Genomic DNA, 15,970 nt, shown 5'->3' with positions numbered 1-15,970 from the left:
TTTTATGCTGCTTATCCCAGAAATAAGCAGTGGATTTTCCCCATCTCCATTTTAATAATGGTATATGGACTTTCCCTTTAGGATGCCGTCCAAGTTTTTTAAAACCCCGCTAAGCTAACCACCTTTACCACATTCTGTGGCAACAAATTCCAGAGTTTAATTACACATTGAGTGAAGAAACATTTTCTCAGATTCATTTTAAATTTACTACTTTGTAGCTTCATTGCATGCCCCCTAGTCCTAGTATTTTTTGGAAAGAGTAAACAAATGATTCACATCTACCTGTTCCACTCCTCATTATTTTATAGATCTCTATCATATCTCCCCTCAGCTGTCTTTTCTCCAAGCTGAAGAGCCCTAGCTGCTTCAGCCTTTCCTCATAGGGAAAGGGAAATGGGACTTGATATACTGCCTTTCTGAGGTTTTGCAACTACATTCAAAGTGGAGCACATATATTCAGGTACTTATTTTGTACCAGGGGCAATGGAGGGTTAAGTGACTTGCCCAGAGTCACAAGGAGCTGCAGTGGGAATTGAACTCAGTTCCCCAGGATCAATGTCCACTGCACTAACCACTAGGCTACTCCTCCACTCCCTTTATTGTTCTATCCCCTTTATCGTCCTATCCCCTTTATCATTTTCATTGCTCTTCTCTGTACCCTTTCTATTTCCACTATATCTTTTTTTTGAGATGCGGCGACCAGAATTGAACACAAAGGCATTATAATGTCCTCATTATTGTTTTCCACTCCATTCTTAATAATACATTCTATTTGCTAGCCACCGCAGCACACTGAGCAGAGGTTTTCAACATATCATCAACAAAGACGCCTAGATTCCTTTCTTGGTCAGTGACTCCTAATGTGGAACCTTGCATTATGTAGCTATAATTCGAGTTCCTCTTTCCCATATGCATTACTTTACACTTGCTCACATTAAACGTCATCTGCCATTTAGACGCCCAGTCTTCCAGTCTCATAAGGTCCTCTTGTAATTTCTCACAATTCTCTTGCGATTTTAACAACTTTGAATAACTTTGTGTTGTCAACAAATTTAATTACCTCTCTAGTTACTCCCATCTCTAGATCATTTATAAATATATTAAAAAAACAGCTTCCCTCCTGAACTTCTTGTCATTGTGACTGATTCCCTGGTCCCAGAACAGCTTAAGCTCTACCCACCAATGATATTTATGTTTTCATGTCTTGAATTTTTTCTCTTTTTATATGACTTATATACTTGATCCCCTAGATTCTATAAATGGCATTTGAATTTATGCATGCAAAACTGTGCGCTTTTCTGAGATGTGCATACAACTAAATTGGTCAACAGCCAATTAGCACCAATAATTGGGTGCTAACATTAAATTATTTCACATATAGTCCCAAACACGTGTATCTCATATTCAATATCATTCAGAGTAGTGATATCATGCAAGCATTAATCAAACATTATTTTTTTAAATGTGTATATATTTTTTGTCTTTATGTATATTTTCGGGGATCTTCAGATATCAAACTCATTTCCACCATATGGGGAATCTTCCCCAATTCTTAATGGTGTTTTACAGATCTTCATGGATCCACCCGATCATATAGTATCTTATAAAATTTATCTTTTCTATCTTATCTAGTAGTTGACATTACTTAGCTTCAATTAGATAGCAGTAGAGCAGCAAATTTTCTTTCTACTCAAACCTCCGCTGACTTGGCCAGGTTTCGTGTATACTTCGTCAGGGAAGAGGTTTGCTACAACAAAAACAAGAACGTTAAGAAATGTTTTCAAATCGTAATCGTATCACCACTTTCTAATTTAACTCATTTTTATTTATCATAGCTATTTACCATCGTATATTCACTTCCGTGTTCCAAAACAATGGCTGCGGCGTTCTCTAACGCTACTACAATTTAAATAGACCTCAGCTGTTTCTGAATACTCTACTCTGATTGGGTTCTTTGCTTTTGTTAACCACCAATCAGATAAGAGACCACCAATCCAATTCAGAATTCAACCCATAAGGTTGCAGAGAACGTAATTGAAAAATCATTTTTTGTTCTTTATAATTCAACAAAGATCCAGCATTACCACCCTCCCAGCCCAGCTGGATATGATCTATAATTCTCCATTTGATATCAGTTATATGATGATTTTTATCTATCCAGTGTTGAACAATTGGGGCAGACGTAACTTTGTTATTGATACGAGATTTATGTTCATTGAGCCTAGTTTTAATAGGGCGACTAGAACGCCCTATATATATCATTTGACAAGGACAAACAATGGCATACACAACATTCTTCGAGGTGCAATTCGTATAGGAACGAGACATCAGAGGACGTGTAGTTCCTGGAGGTATCCACGTTATGCCCTCAATTGTGAACTCACACCATTGGCAGGTTTCACATTTGTAGTGGCCCAGTTGTTCCTCGGAGTTAGCCATATACTCCAACCTTTTATATGTCAACATCTCTCCTATCGTTTTACCTCTTCTGAAGGCACAGATTGGATGATCCTCAAAACAAGCATGAATCTGTAAGATTTTCCAATTGTTATGTATACTTTCTGTAATACGAGAGCTTAGAGTAGAGTAAGGAATTACCATCACTAATTTATCTGCTTCAGATGAAGTATTATATTGTAATAGTAAATCTCGATGCGAATATTTAGCTCTCAAATATGCTGTTTTAACAATTGTTTTGGGATAACCTCTCTCTTGAAAACGAATAGCCATTTTTGATGCTTGCATTTCAAACATCATATCTTCTGAACATATTCTCCTTGCTCTTAACATCTGACTCACTGGTAAACTTTTTTTCAAATGGTACGGGTGGAAGCTGGTAAAATGTAGCAAAGTATTTCGTGTCATTTATTGGCATTAATTGGCAAGAATTTTGATTTGCGCATACATCTTGCTAAGCACTATTCAATAAAGATCCGCATACAAACCTTATAGCACGGAACTCAAAAAGAGGCATGTTGATGGGAGGGGCATCAGCAGTTCAAGGCCAATCACTAAAGATGTGTGCAGTATTACTGAATACCAGGGATCTTCGTCTAACTTAGGTGCTAGGATTTATATCAGGTTTCAGTTGGTGTAAATTCTCGCACCCAAAGTTTGGGGTTTTGCAGCAGTCTTTGGCAGCTATTGTATTTCTGAGCACATTGTATAGTGGCGTGGATCCTTCCATGTCCTTCTTAGTGCACAAACTGATTTATGGGTATGTTCGTTGTCCTCCTCCTATGACTGTTGGATGAGTGCACTATTAGCCACAGAGTTCTTTTAGAGCTGCTGGAGGCAATGCCAGATGTTTGCCTGTAGTCTTTTGAGACTTTGTGTTTCTGGCTAGCATTGCTGGGTGATGTACAGCTGGTGGAGTGTGGGCTTCAGCAGTTCACAATCATTCTAAGATGGATCAGCATGGCAAGGGTGTTTGGGTTTCTTTACAGAGTCCTCCTCAGTTGCCGTTTTGTCTGGTCCAAAGGGCCGGAGAATATATGTGCTTGGATCTAGAAGAGGGGCTTTATTGGCTGGTACATGATGATTGTTCCCCAGTCACCCGCTATCAATTTGCAGCAGTGTTTAAACGTGCTTTGAGTTCTTTGGGTAAATACCCTGGTTCTTATGACACACATTCTTTTCGTATAGTCACTGCCTCAGTCGAAAAGGTATACTGGGGTTGCTCTCTGATGCTGGAGTTTTTATCATTATAACAGTTATGTGTGGGTGGGGGGCTGTTGACTGTGGGATACAAATTTTTGTTCTTGCAGTTTCTGCTCCAGATACCTTACCTGTTGACTACTGTGTGTAGATCTGTGGTCATTCGTTTGTCTACTGGGCTCAGAAGAGAGCGCATGAGTCTAATTGGGGAAACAATCTGAGAGTTTGGCTGCCTTGGGAGTCTTTATTTACTGGCTCGGATTTCGGGACATGACTTGGGAGCAACTGTTTCCTTCTTTATTACAACCTCACCATTTTTCTACATCTCTGTTAATTATTGTACTTTTGGAAGGTAATGAGCTATGTTCCATAAAAGGGGTGGATTTAATATTGTAAATTAAGTAAACTTTATTTATGGCTGTGTGCTATTTTTCCCATACCTGGTTGGTGTGGTCTTCTATTATTCCTCAATTGGTTTGTCGAGGAGCAAGGAATGTGAAGGCGGTAGAGCGACTGTGTAAATGAGTCAGCTCAGAAGTGTCTCGTTTTGTCATTGCTCTTAAGGGTTTAGAACTTTCACATGACTTACTAGGGACTGCCCAGGGTTATTTCAGGCTGATGAGATTCATTTTTCTGAAATAGGGGGCATGACCATAGGTGTGTCAGGGGCATTCTGAAAAGTTGCATGCGTAGTTACAGAATACTGCCTCAATGCGTCTTACTTGAGTACCAGCATTTACATCAGGTTTCTGCAGGCATAAGTCTTACACCCAAAGTTAGACATAAGAGCGATTCTATAAAGTTTGTGCATCTTTTATAAAATTGCACTTAACGCTGATTTTTTTCTGGCGCTGAATTTTGAGCACCATTTACAGAATTCCCCCTGATGTGCTTTTGGATTATGGCAATAGTTCTCAAACTTATCCTTAGGTACTTTATGTACTGTACTCCCAGCTAAATGAGTATAAACTGTCTCAATTGAATGGAGATATTTCTCTTGCATATTACTTTAGTATATGCTGAAAACCCAACTAATGTAATTATTTAAGAGCAATTTACTGGGTCTCACTAGTTTATAGGCATCCCTTTCACTCCAGTACACAATTTGAGATTGACTTGTAAGATTTATTGCACAATATTGACTTTTGAAAAGTTTGACATTAACTTGCTATACTAGAAATGGAAGAATAGTCTATAACTTAACTACGTTTGTTTGCCCTGAGTGAAATGTAATCTAGCTCATTTCCAAATCTTTTGCTAGCTCAGATATTTTATTATTAGGCAATTCTGAATTTTCAAAGTTAATCAGTGGGCAAGCTACCTCATATCAAAAAATGCAAACTGGCTCACAGCAGTTCAGAGAAGTCTCATGAGGCACCAGCAATATCAGCAGTAGTTACTTCCTGTTTTTTACTTTGTGGGTATAGATTAGAAGCCGTGGAGACTAGAATGTACACAGATAGCGAAAGACAGAAGTAGTGGAAAGTTGGAGTTTTGCCTTATCACAAAGTACCACTGGTACCATAAGAAATGCTAATAGTTTTCATTCTCTCAGGATGGAAAAATATTTGTGTAAGTTATTGACATTGCATTACGGATTTTCTGTCCTGGTCCCACTTTGGGCTTATAGGAGTTGTATGCTTTTGGTTTTTTTACTGTGTGGTAGTGTGATTTGGTTGTTATCAGCAATAGAGTATGGATAAAAGTAAACTTATGATGATGATTATTATAGATGAGTATTATTAGACTATTTTCTTCTTAGTAGTAATGGAAAGCAGAAATCCTATGTTAAGAAGACATTTAATATTCTTCTTGGTAGTGTTTTATGCTTAATGTCTATCACATGCTTCTAATTTTCAACTTATCCTTGAAGTATATGATATTCTACCTTGCTATTCTTTCCCCCAATCAAACATCTACTTGTTCATTCATTTATTTTTCATAAAATTCATAAAACTCAGTTGAACAGGAACACATGACAAACTCCATTCTCTGACGTCCTATCAAAAGCTCCACAAACTAGGGAAACAGAAATGAAGCTACAAAGTAGTAAATTTAAAACAAATCAGAGAAAATATTTTGTCACTCAACGTGTAATTAAACTCTGGAATTTGTTTGTGGTAAAAGCAGTTAGCTTAGCGGAGTTTAAAAAGAGTTTGGATAGTTTCCTAAAAGAAAAGTTCATCAGTCATTATTAAAATGGACTTGGGAAAATCCACTACTTATTTCTGGGATAAACAGCATAAAATGTATTGTACTGTTTGGGATCTTGCCAGGTACTTATGACCTGGATTGGCCACTGTTGGAAACAGGATACTGGGCTTGATGGACCTTCGGTCTGTCCTAGTATGGCAACACTTATGTACTTATTAACAGAAGCCAAATTTGGGGCCAGCGAATAATCCTTATTTTGCTGTTTGAACCCTAGTGGTATTATTGCAAGACTATTGCTAGGAGTCAGAGCCACCATTTTGAAGATGGGAACTAAATGGAGCAGGAGTTACTGGGGAATACCCCTGCTCCCCACTAGACATCAGGGAGCCCCAGTAGGATCTGGAGGAAATGTCGAGGTTGGGAGGGTGGATCTAGAAGGTATGAAACATTGGGTTTAAATGTCATGGGTATAGGGTAGGGATTGGCAGTTATTAACAATGACAGAAGAAATATGGGTGGTGGGTTGTGAGAAGGGGCTACGGTGAAGGTGGGGAGTGGTTTGCTCTTGGCAGGCAGGCAGGCAGGCAGGGGAGTGTGGAAAGGCAGCAAGCAATTTTCATTTTGTGATATTTGCTATGATGATGGGGAGGGGGATCCACCATGAACAAAATTAACATTTCCCTAAATGACATAGGAAATGACACAAAAGGATAATTATTTTCTGCTCATCCTAGTATAGGATAGAGGAATCGAGGCTTTGCATTCACTGTTGCATTGAAGGATTGGGAGCCTGGGAGTGGGTGATGAGGATACACCTATCACGTGATAGGTGACTCAGAATCCAGCAGCTGCAATTACCACCACTTTCTGGGGGAGAAATGCAGTCAGGGTAACTGCTCATGTGACAGTGCACAATAAAGTCCCATATACTAACTGCTGTGCAGTACACACCCACTCTTCCCCATTCCCACTACTTTACAGCAAATGCAGTTAGCATGCAAATTAGTGCAGTTAACAACACTTCAGTTAAAACAAACAAAAACAACAAAGCAAAGGGCTACTTCTAGTATTTAAACCTGTCTTTTACAGCAAAATTTTATTTTTGTTAGCCACTCACCAGGATTCTAATCTCTTGGCTGACTGTAAGTTTCTGGTTTATTTGGCATGAGTTTCTTTTAAGAGGAATCTCTGTATAAAACAAAGCAATTGAAAAGTGACATTTAGCAAAATAAACTTATGCACATGAATTCTAAGAACTTAAAGACAGCGTCTTAAAAATAGAACCTCATATTTTATTTGTTGAGCCAACATTTAATGTTCCTATAGGAAATGCAAATGCTGCCAGCAACTTTTATAGCCACAAAATCATGAATTCATGTAATGTTTTGATTCAGCATGCAAATCAACTAGGGATATACATTCTGTTTGGAAAATTTTATGCGTGTAGAGAGTAGAGACCTGCATGGGAACAGGGTTTGCAGGAATCCCGCAGAGCCCGCGGGGTTCCTGCGGGGATAGAAGTAGTTCTATGGGGTACCCGTGGGGACAGAAGCAGATCTATGGGGTCCCCATGGTGATGGAAGCAGTTCCTATGGGGTTCTCGGGGGGACTGAAACAATTCCTGAGGGGTTCCCATGGAAGTGTAAGCTGCACCTGCGCCAGCCTCTCATCTACCGAGTACCAAGTTCTTTGAGTGCTGTCTCCTCCTCCTCCTTGCTTTAACAGCACAGATGTGGAAAGTCTTCCATTAAGGAGGTGGTAGAGACACAAATGGTTACAGAATTCAAAAAGGTGTGGGATGAACACAAAGGATCTCTAATTAGAAAATGGAAGTTATAAAAAAAACTATACTTAAATGGCTGCATGTGCGTGGATGTCTCGAGTGACACTTAGATGGCAACTCCAGCTGTGATGAACTAGAGCTGATACTGAGCAGACTTGTATATTCAGTGTTTCATATATGGCAATTTGGTTTAGGATGGGCTGGAAAGGGCTTAGACAACAACTTCAATGGCTGGAACAAGAGGACAGTGCTGGACAGACTTTTACGGTCTGTGTTCCAAAAATGAGAAGACAAAGAAGCTGGACTGGGCTTTGACGGCTACTTCAGCAGTTGAAACATAAGGATAGGGCAGGGGGACTTCTGTAGTCTATGTCCCAGAAACACCAAAGAAAGACCATAATCAAGTATATAATATCATGTTCATTGTTCATTTAATCATGAATTGATAATGAGTATGACTATTGGGTAGACTGAATAGACCGTTCACTTACTATGTTACTGTTAATCCTCTCTGCTCATGGGCTGATGTGCAGACCTCAGCTGTGACATAGACACAAGCATCAGATGTCACCTGACCTACTGGCGCGTGCGTGTAGCGACCTCTCAGCACACAGTGCCAGTGAATCAAAGACAAATCTTACATGTGTGCACCAGAGTGTTCCCAGTTCCAATTTCCATTCCTTCCTTGCCTGCAGTGTTGCAGCTTGAATCAAGAGAGAAACCAAGAGAACTGACCGGAATTTTTTTATGTACCATTAAGTTCTTGCGGGACTGGGTGGGGACAGGTTAAATTCTTGTGGAGACGGGTGGGGAAGGGTGGGGATGGGTTAAATTCTTGTGGGGATGTGTATGATTCCAGTGGGGACAGGTAAGATTCCAGCAAGAACCGGCGCGGATGGGTAAGATTCCTGTCCTTGTGCAACTCTCTAATGGAGAGTACAAACTAAGGGCCAGATTCAGCAAATGGCAGCCAAATTTAGGCAAAAAACTCTACTTAGATCAAAACAAGTTCCAAGCAGTAGAGGATGACAAATGACTTTATTCGAAGAACCAAACTTGACCCAGCATGAGTCCGTGTTTCGGCAGAGAATACCGCCTGTGTCAGGGGTCAGATACAATTCTCTCTAGATGACAATGCTCATGTATGTGGTGTTAAGGGAGGACAAGGTGCTGGAAAGCAGAAAAATACAAATAAATCACGGTATCACTGCTTCTCTGTGACTATGTAAAGCTGCTAAGCTCCTGAACGCTGTCAGGCAGAAAGGCGTAGTTCTAGGTGCTTGAATAACAACTAAGCATATTCTATATACCGCTCCTGAATCTAGGCGACTCTTTTAGCAAGCTTAGTTGGAAATTTGGTGTAAATGCTCGCACCCAACTGATAGCAGATAGGCGCAATAAATGCAGTGCTCTATAACATTGTGCCTAATTTCTGGGAACTCCCCTGACCCACCCATGCCTCTTTCATGGCCATACCCCCTTTTGAATTGCACTCTATGAAATTTAGGTGCACATATTATTGAATTGGGCATAGGGCAGATCTGCACTTAAGTCCTAATTACTTCCAATTAAGTGTTTGCTAACACCAATTATTGATTGTTAGTGCATAATTGGCTAATTAGTTTACACACTGATCTGGAATCTGCACTCATCTTTGGGTGACCTATATAGAATCTGGTGGTAAATAGTGGCTTCTAAACATGTAGATTGCCTATACATGTAAATAGTAATTTTAGAAAGACACAGTTTATACCAGGTGACCCACACCACATGCAGATTCCAGGAAGATATGGTCAGCAGACATGGAGAGAGATTGGTGTAGGTGGACCTACAGTATCAATATGTATTATCCATTTTATAAGGGGAATACACATCAATACCACAAATTCTAAACATCAGCATATACACCTGCCCTGTGGCATGCATATATGCCTGCTTGTAGGTGTAAAGGCTAATGTCAGCCTCCTGGCAACTATAACCCCTCCTGATATCCCTGGCATCTGTGCCTTCCTTCTCATCTCTCCCTCTTGGCATCCAGTTCTCCTTCCTGGACAATCCGCTGGCCTCACTTATCCCAACTAACATCCTTTATGACATTCAGATCCCCCTCAAGATGACCCCATTCATGGGAGACTTTCTACTCCTTGATCCCATCTCCAGCTCTTACTGGGGTCTCTAGTAGTCTAGTGAGCAGGAGTGATCCTCAGTTGTTCCTACTCCTGCCAGTTTCAGGTTCAAAATGGCACCCATGATCTCTTGTAGTAATCTCTCAGTCAGTGACGTACCAAGGGGGGGGGGAGGGGGTGGTCTGCCCCGGGTGCACGCCGCTGGGGGGTGCCGCGCACTGGTCAGGTTCCTTCTTTTCCATGCTCCCTCTGCCCCGGAACAGGAAGTAACCTGTTCTGGGGCAGAGGGAGCATGGAAACGAAGGAAGCTGACTGGCGCACGGCACCCCCCCAGCGGCGTGCACCCGGGGGGGTTCTTTCACCGGGATGGGGGGGGTGTTCTTTTGCCAGGGGGAGGGGTCACGCTGCACTGGGGGGGGGGCTGCACCCGGGGGGAGGGGCGCATCGGCCATCCGTCCTGGGTGTCAGCCCCCCTAGGAACGCCACTGCTCTCAATGCTATCACTAGAAGCCAGGCAGCCAAATAACCGGGAGTTTGGTTCTGGAGAGCAGGGGGAACATGGGCTGCTAGGTGGCATGGAATCAGTGGGTGTGTGGATATCAGAAGCAGCAATTATAAAAAGTTGATCTTGTGTGCATTTGGGGTAAAACTCACATACTTGCCCCTGGAGGAAAGGTCCATAGTCTGTATTTGAAATGGAGATGGAGGAAGCCACTGCTTGCCCAGGGATTGGTAGCATAGAATGTAATTGAGTTCTGCCAGGTACTTGTGACCTGGATTGGCCACTGTTGGAAGCAGGATACTGGGCTAGATGGACCATTGGTCTGACTCAGTATGGCTATTCTTATGATATTAAGTTTCTACATCTCAATGTGGATCTCTTTAAATTCCTCTGTCTATGTTCTATCTAAAATTTACCTTCACATTGGCTTTAGACACATAAAGGGTTAGATTCTGTATATGTCAACTGAAAAATCTGCATGGAAAAAAGTTAAGCCCAGGCATATTCTGTAATGTATGCCTAAATTTTATAGAATAGGCTTAAAGTTCCACATGGTCTATAGAATACACTGAGCAGCTTGTCATGTAGCCAAATTTAGTCGCTTCCATTTAGACCATGTTTTACTAATGTGTGCTTACCATAGCAAAAAATAACATACCATGGGGCGCACTGAGGTGTCCCATGGTAATTTTGGGATATGCATGTGCTACCCAAGGCTGAAAAATAAAAATGTATTTATTGGTGCTGGAGGCATGTCTGGGAGTGGAGAGTGGGCATATTCTGTGACAGCTACATTGCCATGTGCTAACCAATTAGTGCACACTTAGTGCATAAGCTCTTACTGCCTACATAAACTTAAATTTAAATAATGGGAGCAGTAATGGCTCACTAGCTAATCTGTTTTAATGGCCATGCACTAATGGCAAAATTAACGAGTGGCCATTAATTCTAAAATGGGAAATTCAGCCATTTTACCCCAATGGTAAAAATGGCCTTACTGCTTGGGAAATACCAATGTAAGGGCACACTAAGGGACCCTGTTACTAAGCCGCGGTAGGGCAAACACATGGGTAGTATGCACCAAATCGACACTACTGCAGGGGTAGCATGGGTGTCCGGTGGTAATTTCAAAGTTGGCATATGCTGTTTACCACGATAGAAAACATTTTTCTATTTTCTACTACGGGAGGTGTTCCCGACAGTAATCTTCAGCATGGCCACATTGGCGTGCACTGCCTGATTACTGCACGAGTAGCATGTGAGCCCTTTTCACCAAGTAGATAGGTGGCATTAAGAGCTCAGACATAAATAGCTGTGTGCTACTTTTTATATTACCGCACGGCCATTTACTGCCCCACCTCTAGCTTAAGAGGGCAGTTTTAATTAGAGTTTTAATTGCTGAGAAGCAAACACTAAATAAATTACACCATATAATCTTAAGGCTCTTTATATTCATCTGACATCCCTAGTACCTTAAACAACTCTATAAAACTAAGATGCAGCAAGAGGGGTGCTATCCAAATCGTTTGCATTTAGTGTCACATGTATGATTATCTCCCAGTTGGTGAGAGGTCATATGTGTGTTCTCAATGCAAAGAGCTCCTAACTCTCAGAGAATGAGTCTGTTCTCCTGAGACTAGAGTAGCACACTTGGAGGAGCTGAGGGAGACAGAGAGGTATATAGAGGAGGCCTACAGGGACATTGTAGAGACGTCCCACCTCCAATCTGGCAGCCCCTGTGCTGCCTTGGAGGAGGGAGGTCTTCTAAAAGGAAAGCATCACCCTGATACAGCTAGAAGTAATCCTGTAGCCAGGACCAGCACACCAGGGGATGCAATATCCTCTCGCACCGAGGATGGGTCTCCAGGAGCTACTGCCCAGGAGGGAAGGGTTAGGACAGCTGTTGTAGTTGGTGATTCGATTATTAGGCACGTAGATAGCTGGGAGGCTGGTGGACGTGAGGATCGCCTGGTGACTTGCCTGCCTGGTGTGAAGGTGGCAAACCTCACACGTCACCTAGATAGGATTTTAGATAGTGCTGGGAAAGAGCAGGTGGACTTGGTACATGTCTATACCAATGACATAGGAAAATGTGGGAGAGAGTTTCTGGAAGCTAAATTTAGGCTCCTAGGTAGAAAGCTCACATCCAGAAAATCTAGGGTAGCATTTTCTGAAGTGCTACCCATTCCACACGCAGGGCCCAAGAGGCAGGCAGAGCTCCAGAGTCTGAATGCGTGGATGAGGCAATGGTGCAGGGAGGAAGGTTTTTGATTTAAGGAACTAGGCAACATTTTGGGGAAGGGGGAGCCTATTCCAGAAGGATGGGCTCCACATTAACCAGGGTGGGACCAGTCTGATGGCATCGGCATTTAAAAAGAGGATAGAGCAGCTTTTAAACTAGAACGTGGGGGAAGGCCGACAGTTGTTCAAAAATGCATGCTTCGGAACAAGGTATCGTTCAAAAATATCACCAAAACAGGGAAGATAGGGTATCCTGATAGCGAGGTTGCAAAAGAGACCATAGTAGATCAGGTGTCTTTAAATAAAAATCAGACAAAAGATTGCAAATTAACACTGTCAATTGCTGAGCAAGGTGTAAATAGGAACAACAAACATAGTTTGAAATGTCTATGTGTGATTGCCAGAAGCCAAAGAAATAAGATGGAAGAATTAGAATATATTGCACTGAATGAAAAATTAGATTTCCGGGAAATTTTAAACCAGTGAGCCTGATGGTGCCGGGCATAATGGTAGAGACTATTAAAAAGAACAAAATTACAGAGCATATTCAAAAGCATGGATTAATGAGACAAAGCCAACATGAATTTAGTGAAAGGAAATCTTGCCTTACTAATGTATTACATTTCTTTGAAGGGGTGAACAAACATGTGGATAAAAGTGAGCCAGTTGATATTGTGTATCTGGATTTTGAAAAGGCATTTGACAAAGTACCTCATGAAAGACTCCAGAGCATATTGGAGAGTCATGGGATAGGAGGTAGTGTCCTATTATGGATTAAAAACTGGTTAAAAGATAGAAAACAGAGAGTAGGGTTAAATGGTCAGTTTTCTCAATGGACAGTGGAGTTCTCCAAGGGTCTGGTCTGGGACCACTGCTTTTTAACATATTCATAAATGATCTAGAGATTGGAGTATCTAGTGAGGTAATTAAAGGGGTTGTTTACTAAAGCTTAGCTCGAGCTATCTGCAGCAGGGCCCATAAGAATAAAATAAAAAAGGTTTGAATGGCTTCCTAAAGGAAAAGTCCATAGACCATTATTAAAATAGACTTGAGGAAAATCCACTGCTTATTCTAAGATAAACAGCATAAAATGTAATGTAATGTACTGTTCTGGGATCTTGCCAGGTACTTGTGACCTTGATTGGCCACTGTTGGAAACAGGATGCTGGGCTTGATGGACCTTCGTCTGTCCCAGTATGGCAATACTTATGTACTTATGTAAAAAAAAAAAAAAAAGCCTTTTTCCCAACCGTGGTAAAAAAATGGCCCAGCATGCATCAATTTCACATGCCAAAACTAGTGCAGGCCATTGTTTACCACAGCTTATTAAAAGGAACCCTATGGCTATATTTCATCGCTGTGTGGTAAAAGTTCCTCATAAGCATTTAACAGCACTCTAAAACAATCATATAGCAGATATATTTTATTTTTTATTAAATTATTTATGTACACCATATCTGTGGTACAATCAAAGTAGTTTACATATTGCATTCAGATATATAATAAATATCAGTAGAATATGAATGATATCATAATAGTAGGCAGCATGGAAAAACATTCATTCAGTAGATATGATATGATTTTAGTATAGTACAAATGAAACACTTTAACAGTCATGCATTAGAATTACTACTACTACTACTACTACTACTATAAATCACTTCTATAGCACTACCAGTTGTACACAGCGCTTTACAATTGAACATGAAGAAGACAGTCCCTGCTCAAAAGAGCTTACAATCTAAATCAGGACAAACAGACAGGACCAAAAAGGATAAGGGAAGGACAGACAGAAGGACACATAAGGATAAGATCAAAGTTACAAGTCAGGAGTCGAAAGCAGCAGGTAGGTCTTTAGCCCGGATTGGAAGGCAGCCAGGGATGGAGCTAGACGTAATGGCTCAGGAAGCCTATTCCAGGCATAAGGTGCGGCAAGATAGAAGGAGCGGAGTCTGGAGTTAGCGATGGAGGAGAAGGGTACAATTAGGAGAGATTTGCCAAGTGAACGGAGAATAATCAAATAACGAAGATATGATGCTAACACCGTTCACACAATACAATGAAACATCTTAATAGGTAGCTGAGGGAGAAAGTACAGCTGATCGTTCATATTTATCATATCCTGTAACTGCAACAGAGTATATTTTAATCTTAATTTTAGCTTTTCCAGTAAAATAAAAGCAGACACTGTTGATTGATTGAGTGATTGATTGATTGATTGGGATTTATTAACCACTTTTATGAAGCGATTCACCCAAGGCGAGGTACAGCAGGTACAGTTTAACATAAAATTTACAATTTTGTTAACAGCATAACAATAGCAAAAATGGCTAAATATAAACATGAATACAATAAATTAGGTAAACTTGAGAACAGCAAATTAAAACCTAATCATAGGACTACCATGAAATAATATAAAAAAAAATGTTATGCCACACACATATTTTATTTAACAAAAAATAGAGTGCAGGAGTTTTCAAGATGGCCATGGTTGTTTGTGATCCTTTTATTTGCTTTAGTTCACTAAAGTTTTTTTTCTTATTCCAATACGGTAACAGGTTGAGCAACTCTAGAATCTGTTCTTCAACAGGTTTGCCTCAGTCATAGCCAATGCTGTAATTCCATATGCCTGACTCATCCCTGAAGAACTGGCCTGGAACTTCCTAGTAGATATCTGTGGTGACTTGCTCAGAGGCTGACCAGACTCTCACCCCTAAATGCGTACAGTTTCCTAAAAACTCCAGACACATTGTGATAGGCTCTTCGAAGACAATGGCAAGAGCATTTAACGTAGGAATTCGCACCAACCCTCAATCAAAACATTCAATAAACCAAATATCATTAACATACATAAATAATTCACAGAAGACATCATATACATTGCAAATTTTGGTCACAGCTTTATTAAACTACATTCCAACGTAAATTTTCACCATAAGTTATATAGTAATAACTATAAAGGACTAGTCATTTCACAACACTATGTTAATCCTCTATTTACAGTCTGCAATAACACAAAACAAGCAAATAATTTTAAACACTTATCTCCACTTCCCTTACCCCATAAGCACAGTGGTATCGCACATGCCTTACCGCCAAAAGGGGGGACTGCCATTGCATGCCACCCACTTCCCTACTAGATTGCTGCTTCATAAGATCTGCCACAATCTTCCAAAACATCCTGTATATTACTCATAAATATGTCTTGACCAATGTCAGACAGATGTATACCGTCACTTCAATACAACTTAGCACAATCCGCTGTCAATAAATCATGTGTTATTGCTAAACCTTTTGATAAAACTACAAATTTAGAAGCTTCAACATTAACACGCTTTCCAAGCCTCTGAATTGCTTTAGGAGATTTAGCATCTTTCTGTACTCTTTGCTGAATAACTGCAGACCAAATAATTCTAACATCAGGAAAATAACATCGAATGGAAAATATGTCTCTTTTTATTTGCTGAATAAGTTCAAAACCCTTAATATAACAAAGATCATTTCCCT

The sequence above is a fragment of the Microcaecilia unicolor genome, chromosome 2, assembly GCF_901765095.1.
Source record: "Microcaecilia unicolor chromosome 2, aMicUni1.1, whole genome shotgun sequence".
Classification (NCBI taxonomy): Eukaryota; Metazoa; Chordata; class Amphibia; order Gymnophiona; family Siphonopidae; genus Microcaecilia; species Microcaecilia unicolor.
The sequence above is the reverse complement of the archived record's forward strand: the minus strand, read 5'-3'. Positions refer to the sequence as shown.